The following is a 14,692-nucleotide window of genomic DNA, read 5'->3' as shown; positions in this document are numbered from 1 at the left end:
AGCTTTCCGGGACGATACAAGATCTCATAGTTGAAGGTGGAGAGCTCGATCCCCCACCTTAAGATCTTGTCATTCTTAATTTTGCCCCGCTGTGCATTATCGAACATGAAGGCTACCGACCGTTGGTCGGTGAGGAGAGTGAATCTCCTGCCGGCCAGGTAATGCCTCCAATGTCGCACAGCTTCCACTATGGCTTGGGCTTCCTTTTCCACTGAGGAGTGGCGGATTTCTGAGGCGTGGAGGGTCTGGGAGAAAAAGGCCACGGGTCTGCCCGCTTGGTTAAGGGTGGCCGTCAGAGCTACGTCGGATGCGTCGCTCTCGACCTGGAAGGGGAGAGACTCGTCGATGGCGCGCATCGTGGCCTTTGCGATAACCGCTTTGATGCGGCTGAAGGCCTGGCGAGCCTCTGTCGACAGGGGGAAGGTAGTGGACTGTATTAGCGGGCGGGCCTTGTCTGCGTACTGGGGGACCCACTGGGCGTAATATGAAAAGAAACCCAGGCAACGTTTCAGGGCTTTGGAGCAGTGGGGGAGGGGGAATTCCATAAGGGGGCGCATGCGTTCGGGGTCGGGGCCTATTATTCCATTGCGCACTACGTATCCCAGGATGGCCAAACGGTTTGTGCTAAAAACGCACTTTTCCTCGTTATATGTGAGGTTCAGGGCGTTAGCGGTCTGGAGGAACTTTTGGAGGTTGGCGTCGTGGTCCTGCTGATCGTGGCTGCAGATGGTTACGTTGTCGAGATACGGGAACGTGGCCTGCAACCCGTGCTGGTCAACCATTCGGTCCATCTTCCGTTGGAAGACCGAGACCCCTTTTGTGACGCCAAATGGGACCCTTAGGAAGTGGTATAGACGCCCGTCTGCCTCGAAGGCGGTGTACTTGCGGTCACCATGGCGGATGGGGAGCTGGTGGTAGGCGGACTTGAGGTCCACGGTGGAGAAGACCTTATACTGGGCAATCCGATTGACGATGTCGGATATGCGGGGGAGAGGGTACGCATCTAGCTGCGTGTACCTGTTGATGGTCTGACTATAGTCTACGACGATCCTTTGCTTCTCCCCGGTCTTTACTACTACCACCTGGGCTCTCCAGGGACTATTGCTGGCCTGGATTATGCCTTCCTTCAGCAACCGCTGGACTTCAGACCGAATAAATATCCGGTCCTGGGCGCTGTACCGTCTGCTCCTAGTGGCGACGGGTTTGCAATCCGGGGTGAGGTTTGGAAACAAGGACGGCGGTTCAACCTTGAGAGTTGCGAGGCCGCAGATAGTGAGTGGGGGTATTGGGCCGCCGAATTGGAATGTTAGGCTCTGCAGGTTACACTGGAAATCTAATCCCAGTAATGTGGGCGCGCAGAGTTGGGGAAGAACGTAGAGCCTGTAGTTCTTAAACTCCCTCCCTTGCACCGTTAGGTTCGCGATGCAGAACCCTTTGATCGCTACGGAGTGGGATCCTGCAGCTAGGGAAATCTTTTGCGTGCTTGGATGGATGGTCAGAAAACAGCGTCTTACCGTGTCTGGGTGAATAAAACTTTCAGTGCTCCCGGAGTTGATCAGGCATGGCGTCTCGTATCCGTTGACCAGCACCGCTGTTGTCGTCGTCTGGAGCGTCCGGGGCCGCGATTGATCCAGTGTCACCGAAGCCAGTCGTGGTAGTAGTGTCGCGGCGTCTTCTTCGGACCCCGTGGAGCCGTCGATGCTGGGGTCCTTTGTTGTCAACCAAGACGGTGGTGTCCATGAATCGCACGCGGCCGGGGGTGGACAAAATGGCCACCCCATGAATCGCACGTGGCTGGAGGGTCACAAGATGGCGGCGCCCATCCTCCCCTCGTGGTGCCCGTGACCCAAAATGGCGGCATCCGCGGGTCGCACATGGGGCGCTGGGGGGGTTGGGGAGTGTTTGGGATGTGCTGGGCTCGTTCTTCTCCGGGGATTGCGGCGACCCCCCGGGACCGGCACACTGCAGCGTAATGGCCCTTCTTGCCGCAGCTTTTACAAATAGCTGCGCGGGCCGGGCAGCGCTGCTGGGGTGTTTCGCTTGCCCGCAGAAATAGCAGCGGGCCCCCCCGGGATGGTCTGGCGCTTTAACCGCGCAAGCTTGCGAGGGGGGGGGAGTTTGTCGCGATGGGGGTCCACGGAGCCCAAGGGGCTGCCGCGCGGTCGGGGCCGTAGGCGCGGGCGTTTTGCGAGGCCACATCTAGGGAAGCTGCAACGGCCCGTGCCTCTGAGAGTTCTAACGACTCTCTTTCGAAAAGTCTTTGGCGGATTTGGGGAGAGTTCATACCTGCCACAAATGCATCGCGAATTAGCAGGTCCGTGTGTTCGATCGCGTTCACCGGCGGGCAACTGCAGCCCCGTCCCAAAATTAGCAGCGCGGCGTAGAATTCCTCTCGCGATTCTCCGGGACTTTGCCGTCTGGTCGCGAGTTGGTGGCGCGCGTAGACCTGGTTAACGGGCCGAACGTAGATGCCCTTCAGCAATGCGAGCGCCGTCGGGAAATCCTCTGCGTCTTCTATGAGAGGGTAAATTTCCGGGCTTACCCTCGAATGCAGGACCTGCATTATCTGGTCTTCTGTGATCCGGCCGGGGGCCGTTCGGAGGTAGCCTTCAAAGCATGCTTGCCAGTGTTTGAATACTGCTGCCGAGTTCGCTGCGTGGGGGCTGATCCGCAGGCATTCCGGGGCGATCCGGAGCTCCATAGTCTTTTAAGCTCGCTTAATAAATTGTAGCGCACAATGACTTACGAGAGACGAGAAGTGATGAAGTCGATCCAGGCTTTATTAAGCGATGCTTGTCCCCAGCAGCTCAGCAACAGAATGAAGCTGCGGGGAGAGGCTCGGGTTCTTATACTCCGCCTTCAGGGCGGAGCCAGGAGTCGGCAGCCAACCAGGACCCGGGATCTGTCAGCCAATAGCATCTCGGCTTCACAGTCCCACATGACCCCTAATACATACCACCCCACCAAGGACATTTCGTGACCCTTGTTGTCCTAACTCCCTGCTTGCGCTCTTTTCTACTTTCCTTGCATTCCTCAAGTGCTTCATCTATTTTTAGTTGCCTGTACCGCACCTGTTCATCTTTTTTCTTTTTGACAAGATTCTCAATTTCCCTGGTCATCCATGGTCCACGAATCCTGCCTTTCCTGTCCTTCCTTTTTACCGGCACATGCCTGTCCTGCACTCCCATCAACTGCTCCTTAAAAGACTCCCACATGCCAAATGTGGATTTACCCTCAAACAGTCTCTTCCAAATAACAGCCTCCAAATCCTGCCTAATCTGGTTGTAGTTAGCCTTCCCCCAATTTAGCCCCTTAGTTGTCCTTTTCTATGAGTATCCAAAAGCTTCCGGAACTGTGTTCACTGTTCACCAATGTTCTCCCACTGCAACTTTGATGACCTGGCCGGGCTCGTTCCCTAGTAATAGGTCCAATATAGCCCCCTCTCGAGTCGGACTATCCACATGTTGTTCCCCAAAAACCTTTTTGGACACACTTATTAAACTCCTCACCATCCAGATCACTAGCCCTAAGGGGAACTGCCAGGTGAGTGCGGTTAGAACCACATTGTTTAAGCTCTGCTGGGTTAAAGGGATAGGGTGGGAGATTGGGCCCAGGTAGGGTGCTCTTTCCAATGGTCTGTGCAGACATGATGGGCCTTAATCATAGAATTTACAGTGCAGAAGGAGGCCATTCGGCCCATCGAGTCTGCACTGGCTCTTGGAAAGAGCACCCTTCCCAAGGTCAACATCTCCACCCTATCCCCATAACCCAATAACCCCACCCAACACTAAGGGCAATTTTGGACACTAGGGGCAATTTATCATGGCCAATCCACCTAACCTGCACATCTTTGGACTGTGGGAGGAAAGCGGAGCACCCGGAGGAAACCCACACACACACGGGGAGGACGCGCAGACCCCGCACAGACAGCAACCCAAGCCGGAATCGAACCCAGGACCCTGGAGCTGTGAAGCAATTGTGCTAACCACCATGCTACCGCCCAAGAAACAACATCAAAGGGCTCGTCCGGTTAAGGCCTCCTTCTGCACTGTAGGGGTTCGATAATCTATGATCTCCTATGTCCTGTGACTGCACATTAAAAACACGCCACAAGTCCCTGAGGCTGTCAGTATTCTGAAGTAGGGTCTCTGAGGAGTATCCATCCGCACAAAGATGAAGACAGCACAAAGGAATCGGCTGAACTCTGCACCTGGCATGCGCATTGCCCTCACCTGTGAACCTGATTGGAGTGAGATGGTGAAGACCAAGCAGGCTCACCCGCCCCGTTAAAGGTCAGCAAAAATTGTGTGTTGCGAAGGTTGGTTGGCATGGATTACTAAGGTCAGGCCAGCGTGGGTCACGAAGATCGACCGGTGTGGGTCACGAAGATCTGCAGGTTGATAAAAATGGGTCCCAGGAAAGAAAATTTGAAAGAAACACTGACTTAAAGAGTGGCCTCGGCAGTGAGATTCCTCTCCAAAGCTAAAAATTACGGCAAAGTGCCGTTGAATAGTGGGGTCTTACTCGATGCACTGTTCAGCAGCCTTCAATCTGAGTCCGCTGAATCATGTCATGTTATTTTTCAGCTCAGCGCCAAGAAGCAAATTGCTGCAGGCAGATAGGTGAATGGAAATTTCCAGTGCTGGGATTTTTTTGAGCATGTTTCGAGTCACATGATGTTATTAAAGGCGTTTGTTCCCTAACTTCCCAGAACATCATCAGCCTTAAGCAGTTTAACCAGAACTGCGGTCATGCGGTTTGCATTTTGATAGCAGCTTGTGAATAAATCATTAAGGGTGTGAGATTGAACTGTCAGGTGAGTGCTGTTATAACCACATTGTTTAAACTCTGCTGGAATTTACCCTTTCAGATCATTTAGTGCAGCTCGTTGCTCGAGGAATACATTGAGAGCTGCACACAAATCAGTGAACTCACCATTTTAATCTTTCAGAGATTACTACCTAAATTTTAATTGTAAAAAATAAAGTACTTTCAGAACCAATAAGGAACTGGTGAGCTTGTTGAGGTTGGTAAGTACACAGGGTCAGAGACATTAAAACAAATGCAAGGATAATGATCAGTGATAGTGAAAAGCTGTCTAGTTAGGAAACGGTGTTTTATATTGTAGGTCCATTCTGGTTTTGTCAATATCATATCATATTGTAGCTATTGAGCATAAAAACATACAAATTAAAAGTAGGCCCCTCGGCCCCTCGTGCCTGGTCTGCCATTCAAGTAGATCACGGTAGCATAGTGGTTAGCACAATTGCTTCACAGCTCCAGGGTCCCAGGTTCGATTCCCCACTGGGTCACTTTCTTTGCGGAGTCTGCACGTTCTCCCCGTGTGTGCGTGGGTTTCCTCCGGATGCTCCGGTTTCCTCCCACAGTCCAAAGACGTGCAGGTTAGGTGGATTGGCTGTGCTAAATTGCCCTTAGTGTCCAAAATTGCCCTTAGTGTTGGGGGGGGGGTTTACTGGGTTATGGGGAAGGGGTGGAGGTGTGGGCTTGGGTCGGGTGCTCTTTCTGAGAGCCAGTGTAGACTCAATGGGCCGAATGGCCTCCTTCTGCACTGTAAATTCTATGAAAATGATGGTAACCTTAATCCCACATTCCTGCCTATTCCAGACCATCTTTCACTCCCGTTTACATTCTTTATATAAGGAGACCAATACTGTTCACAATTCCCCAGATGTGGGCTCGCTAATAGCCTGTACAAATGAAGGATTAACTAAAACCAGCTCAGCGTACGCCACCACTCATATCTTCCCATTCTAATAGCTCTGGAAGAAAACGGACCCAGAGAAAAATCTCCAACTCCAAGGAAAAGTGAGAAGGAACCCAGCCCTCCCCAGGATACTGAATCTGCCCAGGACATCAAAGGAGAAAGGCTCTGATTTTTAAGTTCAAACTAACAAAAAACAAAATAAAAACCCGATACAGCTATTTCTAACTGAGGGGCTATCCTCAATCTCAGTAAGGACTTAACTAGCCCTATCAACCGACTCCACCACCACCATCCACCCATCATCCCCTGCTGGCTCCACTCATCTTCATTATAAGTCAGATAAGGTGTGTCAAAAATGCACATAACCACAAGGATTTTCACACATAATCACCCAAAGGAGTAAAGCTGTGCACAGATCACATTTCATATAATCGACTCAATACTATGATTTTTGCTGGAACAGGATAACAGACGACACTCATCTCGTGCTCACATCTTGCGCGCTCTTGCAGGAGAAAAGCCAACAACAAGTAATCAAAAACATAATCACAAGGGAGTACGTCCAGGATTATAGAAGAATTGCAGGAAAATGACACCATCTACGTTGCTCGAGTAGGCCCATGCAGAGACAGGAGAACGAGCCGAGGCCTTCATCTGGGCTAACGTTCTCAATGGCGGGCATCATGCGGGTGCACACAGCACTGCCAAGGTGAAGGTCCACTCACCAGCAATACCACCACTGCAAGCTGGGATCCAGACCAGCCCATTCCGACCGGCACAGCCAAGCGAGGATTTATCTCAGCTCCTCTTCGCAAAACACCAACCAGGGTCCTCCAGGGACATAGCGCAAGACATATATCCCAGGAAAAGACAAATATAAAATGTGCACCTGGGTGAAATAAAGGATAACAAAATGAACAAAACTAGACCTCGCAAAAATGCAGCCACTCCTGTGTTCACATCACTTTTCAGGTGAGGCAGCACGTCATGTGTACCTCTTTCAATCTGATCTATTGCATTTGATGCTCCCAAGGCGGTCTACCCTATGTTGTAGAGACTAAATGCAGACTGGGTGACCGCTTTGCAGAACACCTTCACAAGCAGGACCCAGAACTTCCTGTCCCTGTCATTTCAACTCACCGTCCTGCTCCCACGTCCACACGTCCGTCCTTGGCCTGCTGCAATGTTCCAGTGAAGCCCGGCGCAAGCTGGAGGAACAACACCTCATCTTCTGATTAGGCACGTTACAACCTTCGGGATTTAATATTGAGTTCAACAACTTCTGACTGTGAACTCTCTCCTCCACCTTCACCCTATTTTTATTTCTATCAATTTATTTTTATTTCTTCCATCGATCCGTTTTAACTTCACCATTGTCCCCCCTCCCCCCACCCCACCCCACTTGGGCTTCTGTCCCTTGTTCCTAGTTGTCATTTGACACACTGCTTACCCCTGTTAAGCCATTAAATAATCTTTATTGTCACAGATAGACTTACATTAACACTGCAATGAAGTTACTGTGAAAAACCCCTTGTCGCCACATTCCGGCACCTGTTCGGGTACACCGAGGGAGAATTCAGAATGTCCAAATTACCTAATAGCATGTCTTTCAGGACATGTGGGTGGAAACCAGAGCACCCGGAGGAAACCCACTCAGACACGGGGAGAACATGCAGATTCCACACAGAGCAACCCAAGCCGGGAATCGAACCTGGGACCCTGGCGCTGTGAAGCAACAGTGCTAACCCTTTTACTATTAACACATTCTGATTGCTTAATGTGCCACCATCAGCACCTTTCTTAGCCTTGATCACCCCATTTACATTCCCTTGGACTTTTTGCCCATTACATCTTTGTCAATTTCTACCTATCGCTGACCGTCTATCCAACCCCACTGCTTTTATCCTTGAGATAGGGAATGATGTGTTGGGTACTCTGGATCTGTAGAGACTGCGTTTATCTTAGCAGTAACATAGACAGGCTACCAACACTTGTAATAGTACAACACTATTTTATTAAGCTAGAAACGGTTGAACATACTTTCACTGTGGGTTAACACGATGTTCGATTAAACTAAAGACCTATGCCTGTCCTAACCAGTTTATGCACTCAGCACATGGTGAAGATCTGTGCTGTAAACTGTAAGCTCTGTCCTTCTGAGAGGCTGCATCCCGAATGAGCGGGAAAACTGATGCCCTCTGTCTTTATAGTGAGTGTGCTCTAAGTGGTGAGTGGCTGCGGTGCTGTGTGTGTTAATTGGTCTTGCTGTGTGTCCATCAGTGTGTGTGTCTGCACCATGACATACTGGTGTATATTATGACAGGGAATGCGGTGGTTTTAATTTTTCCAAATTTCCTAGATTCAGGAATGTTCAATTTGATTGGAAAATCATGGAATCACAGAATGTTTACGCCACTGAAGGAGACCATTTGTCCCCACGTGCCTGCACCGGCTCTCCCGATGAGCATTACAGCTTAGTGCTCCTCTCCTGCCTTTTCCTCATACCCTTGCACATTGTTTCTATTCAAGTAACAATTTAACACCGTCTCGAATACCTCAGTTGCACCTGCCTCCACCACACTTCCAGACAGTGGATTCCAGACCCGAACCACTTGCTGTGTGAAAAAGCTTTTTCTCACATCACATTTGCTTCTTTTGCAAATCACTTTAAATCTGTGTCCCACAGTTCTTGATCTTTTTACAAGTGGGAACAATTTCTCTCAATCGACTCTGTCTGGCTCCATCCTGAATTTGAACATCTCTATCAAATCTCCTTAGGCTCCCCACTCCATGGAGAACAATCTCCAATCTCCCTTCATTATGGAAGTTTCTTAGCCCTGGAACCATTCATGGAAATCTCTTCTGCAATCTCTCCAATGCTTTCACAGCCTTCCTTTGGTGTGACACCCAGAACTATGTACAAGACAAAGCAGAGGTCTTATGAGTGTCTATATAAACTCAGCATAACCTCTTTGCTTGTACTCTATGCTCCTATCAATAAAGCCCAAAATATTGCATGCGTTATTAACTGCTCCCCCACCTTTCCTGCCACCTTCAATGATCTATTCACATATACACATAAGTCCTTCTGCTCCTGTGGCCCTTAAGAATTTTAGCCCTTATTGTATATTGTCTTTGCATGTTCTTCCTCCCAGAATGCATCGTCTCAGACCTCGCCACATTGAACGGCACCGACCACCTATCTGTCCACTGCACCAACTTGTCTATTTCCTTTTGAAGTTCTTTCCCCCTGATAGTTCACATTACTTCCAAGTTTTGTATCATCCATAAACTTTGAAATTATCCCCGCATACCAAAGTTTAAATCATTAATAAAAATCAGGAAAAGCAAAGATCGCAATACCAACTCCTGGGGAACACCAATACAAACCTTCTTCCAGCCTGAAAAATATCCATTAACCATTACTCTGTTTCATATTATTCAGCCAATTGTGTATCCACGTTGCTACTGTCCCTTTTATTCCATGAGCTATAACTTTTCTCACATGTTTGTTGTGTGCCGTTGTTTCGAATACCTTTCAAAGGTCCATGTACACCACATCAAGGCATTACCCTCACCGACTATTTCTTCAAATAAGTTCCAGCAAGCTTGTTAAACTCTATCTTTGCCATTGAAAATCCTTTCTGTTCCTAATCCACCCACATGTTTCCATGTGACTACTAAATCTGTCCCAAATAATTGCTTCTAGAAGCTTTCCCACCACTGAAGCTAAACTAACTGGTCTGTAATTGCTTGGCTTATCCGTACAACCTTTTTTGAACAGTTCTTTGGCACCTCCCCCGAGTCTGGAGAAGGCTGGGAGATTATGGTCAGTGCCCCCTGCAATTTCCACTCTCACTTCCTTCAATATCCTTTGATGTATCTCATCCGGTCCCAGTGTCTTGTCAACTGCCAGTACCGACAGTTTTCCCAGCACATCCTCCTTATTCATTTCGAACCCTTCTAGGGATAGAGCTTCCTCGTCTGACACTACAGTCTGGGTAGCAGCGACCACTTTGGTAAAGTATTCAAAAGTATTAATGTAATACCTCAGCCTTGCCCCCTGCCTTTAGGTCCCTAATTAGCCCTACACCTTTTACACTTTACTATTTATATCCTCTAGAATCCTTTCGGATTCCCCTTCATGTTGGCTGTCAGTCTTTTCTCATAATCCCTCTTCGCTTCTCTAATGAGCTTTTTCAGCTCCCTGCTGAACCATCTGTATTCCTCTTGATTCTCAATTGTATTTTCTACCTGACACCTGTCATAAGCACACCTTTTCGTCTTTACCTTAATTTCGATCTTCATTTTCATCCAGGGAAACACATACATAGAAATAGAATCGGGGGGGGAGGAGGCCATTCGGCCCTTCGAGCCTACTCTGCCATTCATTATAATCATGGCTGATCATCAAGTTCAATACCCTGATGCCGCCTTCCCCCCATAGCCCTTGGTCCCTTTAGCCCCAAGAGCTATATCTAATTCCTTCTTGAAATTACAAAATGTTTTCGCCTCAATTATTTTGGGCTGGTTTAGCACAGGGCTAAATCGCTGGCTTTTAAAGCAGACCAAGGCAGGCCAGCAGCACGGTTCGATTCCCGTACCAGCCTCCCCGAACAGGCGCCGGAATGTAGCGACTAGGGGCTTTTCACAGTAACTTCATTTGAAGCCTACTTGTGACAATAAGCGATTTTCATTTCACTTTTCACTTTCTGTGGTAGCGAATTCCACAGATTTACCACTCTCTGGGTGAAGAAACTTCTCCTCACATCAGTCATAAAAGGTTTACCCCTTATCCCCCACCATCGGGAACATTCTTTCTGAATCTACCCTGTCTAATCCGGTTCGAGTTTTATAAGTCTCTATGAGGTCCCCTTTCACTGTTCTAAACTGCAATGACTGTAATCCTAACCAATATGACAATCCGCTTGATAATCTTCAGCCCAGACTACTTAAAGAAGTGGCCGTAGAAATAGTAGATCAATTGGTGGTCATTTTCCTAAATTCTTTGGACTCTGGATGGTCCCTACAGATTGGAGTGTTGTGAATGTAACCCCCCTATTCAAAAAGGGAGGTAGAGAGAAAACAGGGAATTATAGAACTGTGTGGGGCCGGTGGATACTCACCTCTGCAGCGCAGGCCAAGCTAGACGTCGGTGACCGCTCCAATCTCGGTCACCTCCGCGACCTCCAGGGCCCGTTCCTCAGCCGGTGAGGACTCTGATGTACAGCATCCCACTGCCCGACTTCACCTTCGCCACTCTGCTATGGACCAACTTCTCCTGCGAGTACAAAGAGAGGGCATCGTGAGCTGAGTGGGCACTGTTGGGCGGGATGTGCTGGTGGGTACCAGGGTGTGCAGGGGCACAGGCGCAGAATTATGATGGGTGGGGTGATGCAGTGCCAACCGCAGGGTAATGAGGCGGGGGGGGGGACACGGTAGGCAGGACCGGTTCCAAATCACCCATGCAGCCCGGTGGAGGTCATTTAGCTTATTACGGCACTGGGTGGCGGTCCTCCTGATGACACTCCCGGCACTGACGGCCGCTGCCAGTTCTTCCCAGACGGCACTGGCTGCCCTGTGGCTGACCCTATGATCCCCTCGGGGAGGGTACAGGGTTTCCCACCTGGACTCCACCACATCCAACAGGTCAGCATCTCCGAATCGTGGAGCTGGCCTGCACGGTGGCATGGCTGCATGCTGTCTGGGGTTCGCTCTGCGGGATCGGTTTAAGAGCTGCTCCCTCTCGTTAGCGGGGAGATGCCTGGTGCGGGCTAGGGGAATCAGCTGGTGGGACAGTCATTACAGGCCCTAATTGGCATGTAGATACCGGTAGCGGTCTTGCCGTGTCGGCCATCGGGTAGCAACCGGCAATTTCCTCTCGCTACCACACTTAGAAACTTTTCCGTTAGATCGCGCCACCAGTCCAAGATGGCCTGTTCCCTTGTTGGTTCCTTGACATATTGGTCCAGAAAATCATCCCGTTTACAGTCCAGAAATTTCTCCGCTATGGCACTGTGACTAATTTGACTCGCCCAATCTATATGCAAATTAAAGTCGCCCAAAGTCACAGGTATTCCTTTATCACATGCATCTCTGATTTCCTGTCTCATGTTAATTCCAACATTACCACTACAGTTTGGTGGTCTGTACACCACCCCTATGAGTGGTGTTTTCCCCTTGGTGTTTCTTAACTCGACCCATGCAGATTCCACAATGTCTGTGCTAATATCTTTGCTCAATATTGTATCAATATCTTCTTTAATCAACAATGCAACTCCGCCACTTTTTCCTTTCTGTCTGTCCTTCCTAAAATCTGAATGCCCCTCAATGTTTAGTTCCCATCCTTTATCACTTTGGAGCCATGTCTCCATAGTCCCAACTATATCACACCCCTTGACATCTATCTGTGCACCTAATTCATCCATTTTATTTTGAATGCACCGAGTGGGAGTGGGGAGAGGATGTGGAAAAGGGGGTGGTGGTTAAGGGGTGGGGAGGGGGATGGGGGCTGGGGGGGGGGGGGGGGGGCGCCATCGGGAGTGGGGCATTGAACAGCGCATTAAACACCTTTTTGCACAACCATTATGATGCCTCTGTCACTTTCTTCTGCAATGAGGGCTGACAGCCGGACCCTTTGCCCATCTATCCAGGCCCCCCCCCCCCCCCCCCCCCCCCGCACTCCCCATGATGCTCACATACCCTCCGGCCATGGACATGTCCCCGGAGCTCTGTCCCATCCCCTGGACGTTCGGATGTGACGTGTGTGGTATTGCCTCCCGCAGTGTTCAAGCACAGTGTCCAAGCATGAAGGTGTGATTGAGATGCTAGGCCACTACCCCCACATGCTGCGTGGCCCGTCCACACATGGGAATCCACTTGGCATGTGTCAAGTGCTCACTTAACCATGATTACCAATTCCCTATTGGCAATAGCCTTGAGCCGCGCAGCCAGAGGCCTCACCAGTCGATGGGGGGTATGGATGAGAAATTGGGACCTACAGGCAGGCACAGGAGTTGCCCCCGGACTGGGTACGCATGATTCAGGGATGCCGTGAGCGATTGCCCTTGGTCGCCCCTCCAGCTCTCCCCCCCCCCCCCCCCCCCCCGCACCCCTCCATGGTGGCCCACACCTGCGGAGGGACCCCACCCCTCACCAATCTCTGGGGTGGCAATCCCAGCACCCCCGGGCTCTTTGCCTCTGAGCAAAGATGGCTACTCACCTCCTCGACTCCCCACAGAAACCCTTCCGCCAGGTTCCCGTTTTTCAAAATGAGTACTAATTTGCATCAGTGTGACCACTTGCTGGGAGTAAATGATGGGTGGCCGTTGGATATGGGATGGCTCTCGTTAATTATATGGAAATGAGGCTTGAGTGGTGATAATTGGTTTCTCGCCTCGCTACAGCGAGAGCTCGATTTCACCTACGGGAGCGGGCCAGTGGCATCACAAACTGTTTGGCGCCCGGCCCGGATCTCGTTTCTGGCCTCTCCCGCTATTCACCGGCCTTGTTATGCTTGAGCGAGAGCGCAACGAGGCCAGAGAGTCGTGCCCAGAGACTATGAAATAATATTTTTTAATGACACAGCTTTTCACTATCACTGTCTCCAATTTTGTGTGCCTACCGATCGCACCCGACTACTTCCTTCTTTGTTCTGAAAGTAGTAATCTAGTAATTAAAATGGTGAGTTCACTGATTTGTGTGCAGCTCTCAATGTATTCCTCGAGAAACGAGCTCTCTAAATGGTCTGAAAGGGTAAATTTCAGCAGAGTTTAAACAATGTGGTTATAACAGCACTCACCTGACAGTTCAATCTCACACCCTTAATGATTTATTCACAAGCTGCTATCAAAATGCAAACCACATGAAATACTCAGGGAGTCCGGTAATAATAGCTTCATTGAGAATTTGGAGGCAGTTTCGGCAACACTCTGGGTTGGGGGCAGGGTCAAGTGAAATGCCAATTCGGGGGAACCACAGATTTGAGCTAGGGAAGTGGGATGGAAATTTTTGGAAATGGGAGGAGAAGGGGATTAAGACACTAAAAGATTTGTTTCTTTGGGGTCGGTTTGCAGGTCTGAAGGAGCTGGAAGCCGAAGTATGGGCTGGAGCAGGGAGAAATGTTTAGATACATGCAGGTTCGAGATTTTGCCAGAAAGGAGATACAGAGCTTCCCGGTGGAGCCGGCCTCCACACTGCTGGAGGAGGTGCTGACGACAGGGGGACTGGAGAAGAGGATAGTGTCGGCGGTTTACGGAGCTATTTTGGAAGAGGAGAAGGCACCACTAGAAGTGATCAAAGAAAAGTGGGAGGAAGAGTTGGGAGAGGATATGGAGGAGGGGTTCTGATGTGAGGTGTTCCGGAGAGTGAACGCCTCCACCTCGTGCGCAAGGTTGGGGCTGATACAGCTGAAGGTGGTATACAGAGCACACTTCACAAGGGCGAGGTTGAGCCGATTCTTTGAAGGGGTAGATATGTTCATATGTTTTGGTCCTGTCCGAAGCTGGAGGATTGCTGGAAGGAGATTTTTAGGGTAATCTCTAAAGTGGTGCACACTGTCACGTGAGAGTACCCTTTACGAAATGAGTGTTTAAGAAATGTACCTTTAAGAAATGGAGCTGCTCATGTTACTGGAGTGATGTCAGAGTGTGGGTGGAGCTGAGCTCCACTTCTTTTTAGTTTCAGTTTGAGAAGAGCTTGGGTGTGTCTGTGAGCTGCACTGCTGTTGATCTCTGCCATGAAGGACTATCTCTTAATCATTTGGTGAATTCAGAAGAATTATAAATGTTTTCAGTCTTGAATTTAAACCCTAATGTGCTCCTGAAGGCTTGAAGGTTTGTTAAGCCTTTTGGATGTTAACAGGACAGCATGCAGATTACTTAGTGTTGTATTCTTTGGGGGGTGTATTTGATTTACTGGTTGCTAAGATATTCACTGTTTGTTTTAAAAAGGTTAACTTGAGTTCAT

Source organism: Scyliorhinus torazame, chromosome 8 (assembly GCF_047496885.1).
Source record: "Scyliorhinus torazame isolate Kashiwa2021f chromosome 8, sScyTor2.1, whole genome shotgun sequence".
In the NCBI taxonomy this organism is placed as follows: domain Eukaryota; kingdom Metazoa; phylum Chordata; class Chondrichthyes; order Carcharhiniformes; family Scyliorhinidae; genus Scyliorhinus; species Scyliorhinus torazame.
The sequence above is the reverse complement of the archived record's forward strand: the minus strand, read 5'-3'. Positions refer to the sequence as shown.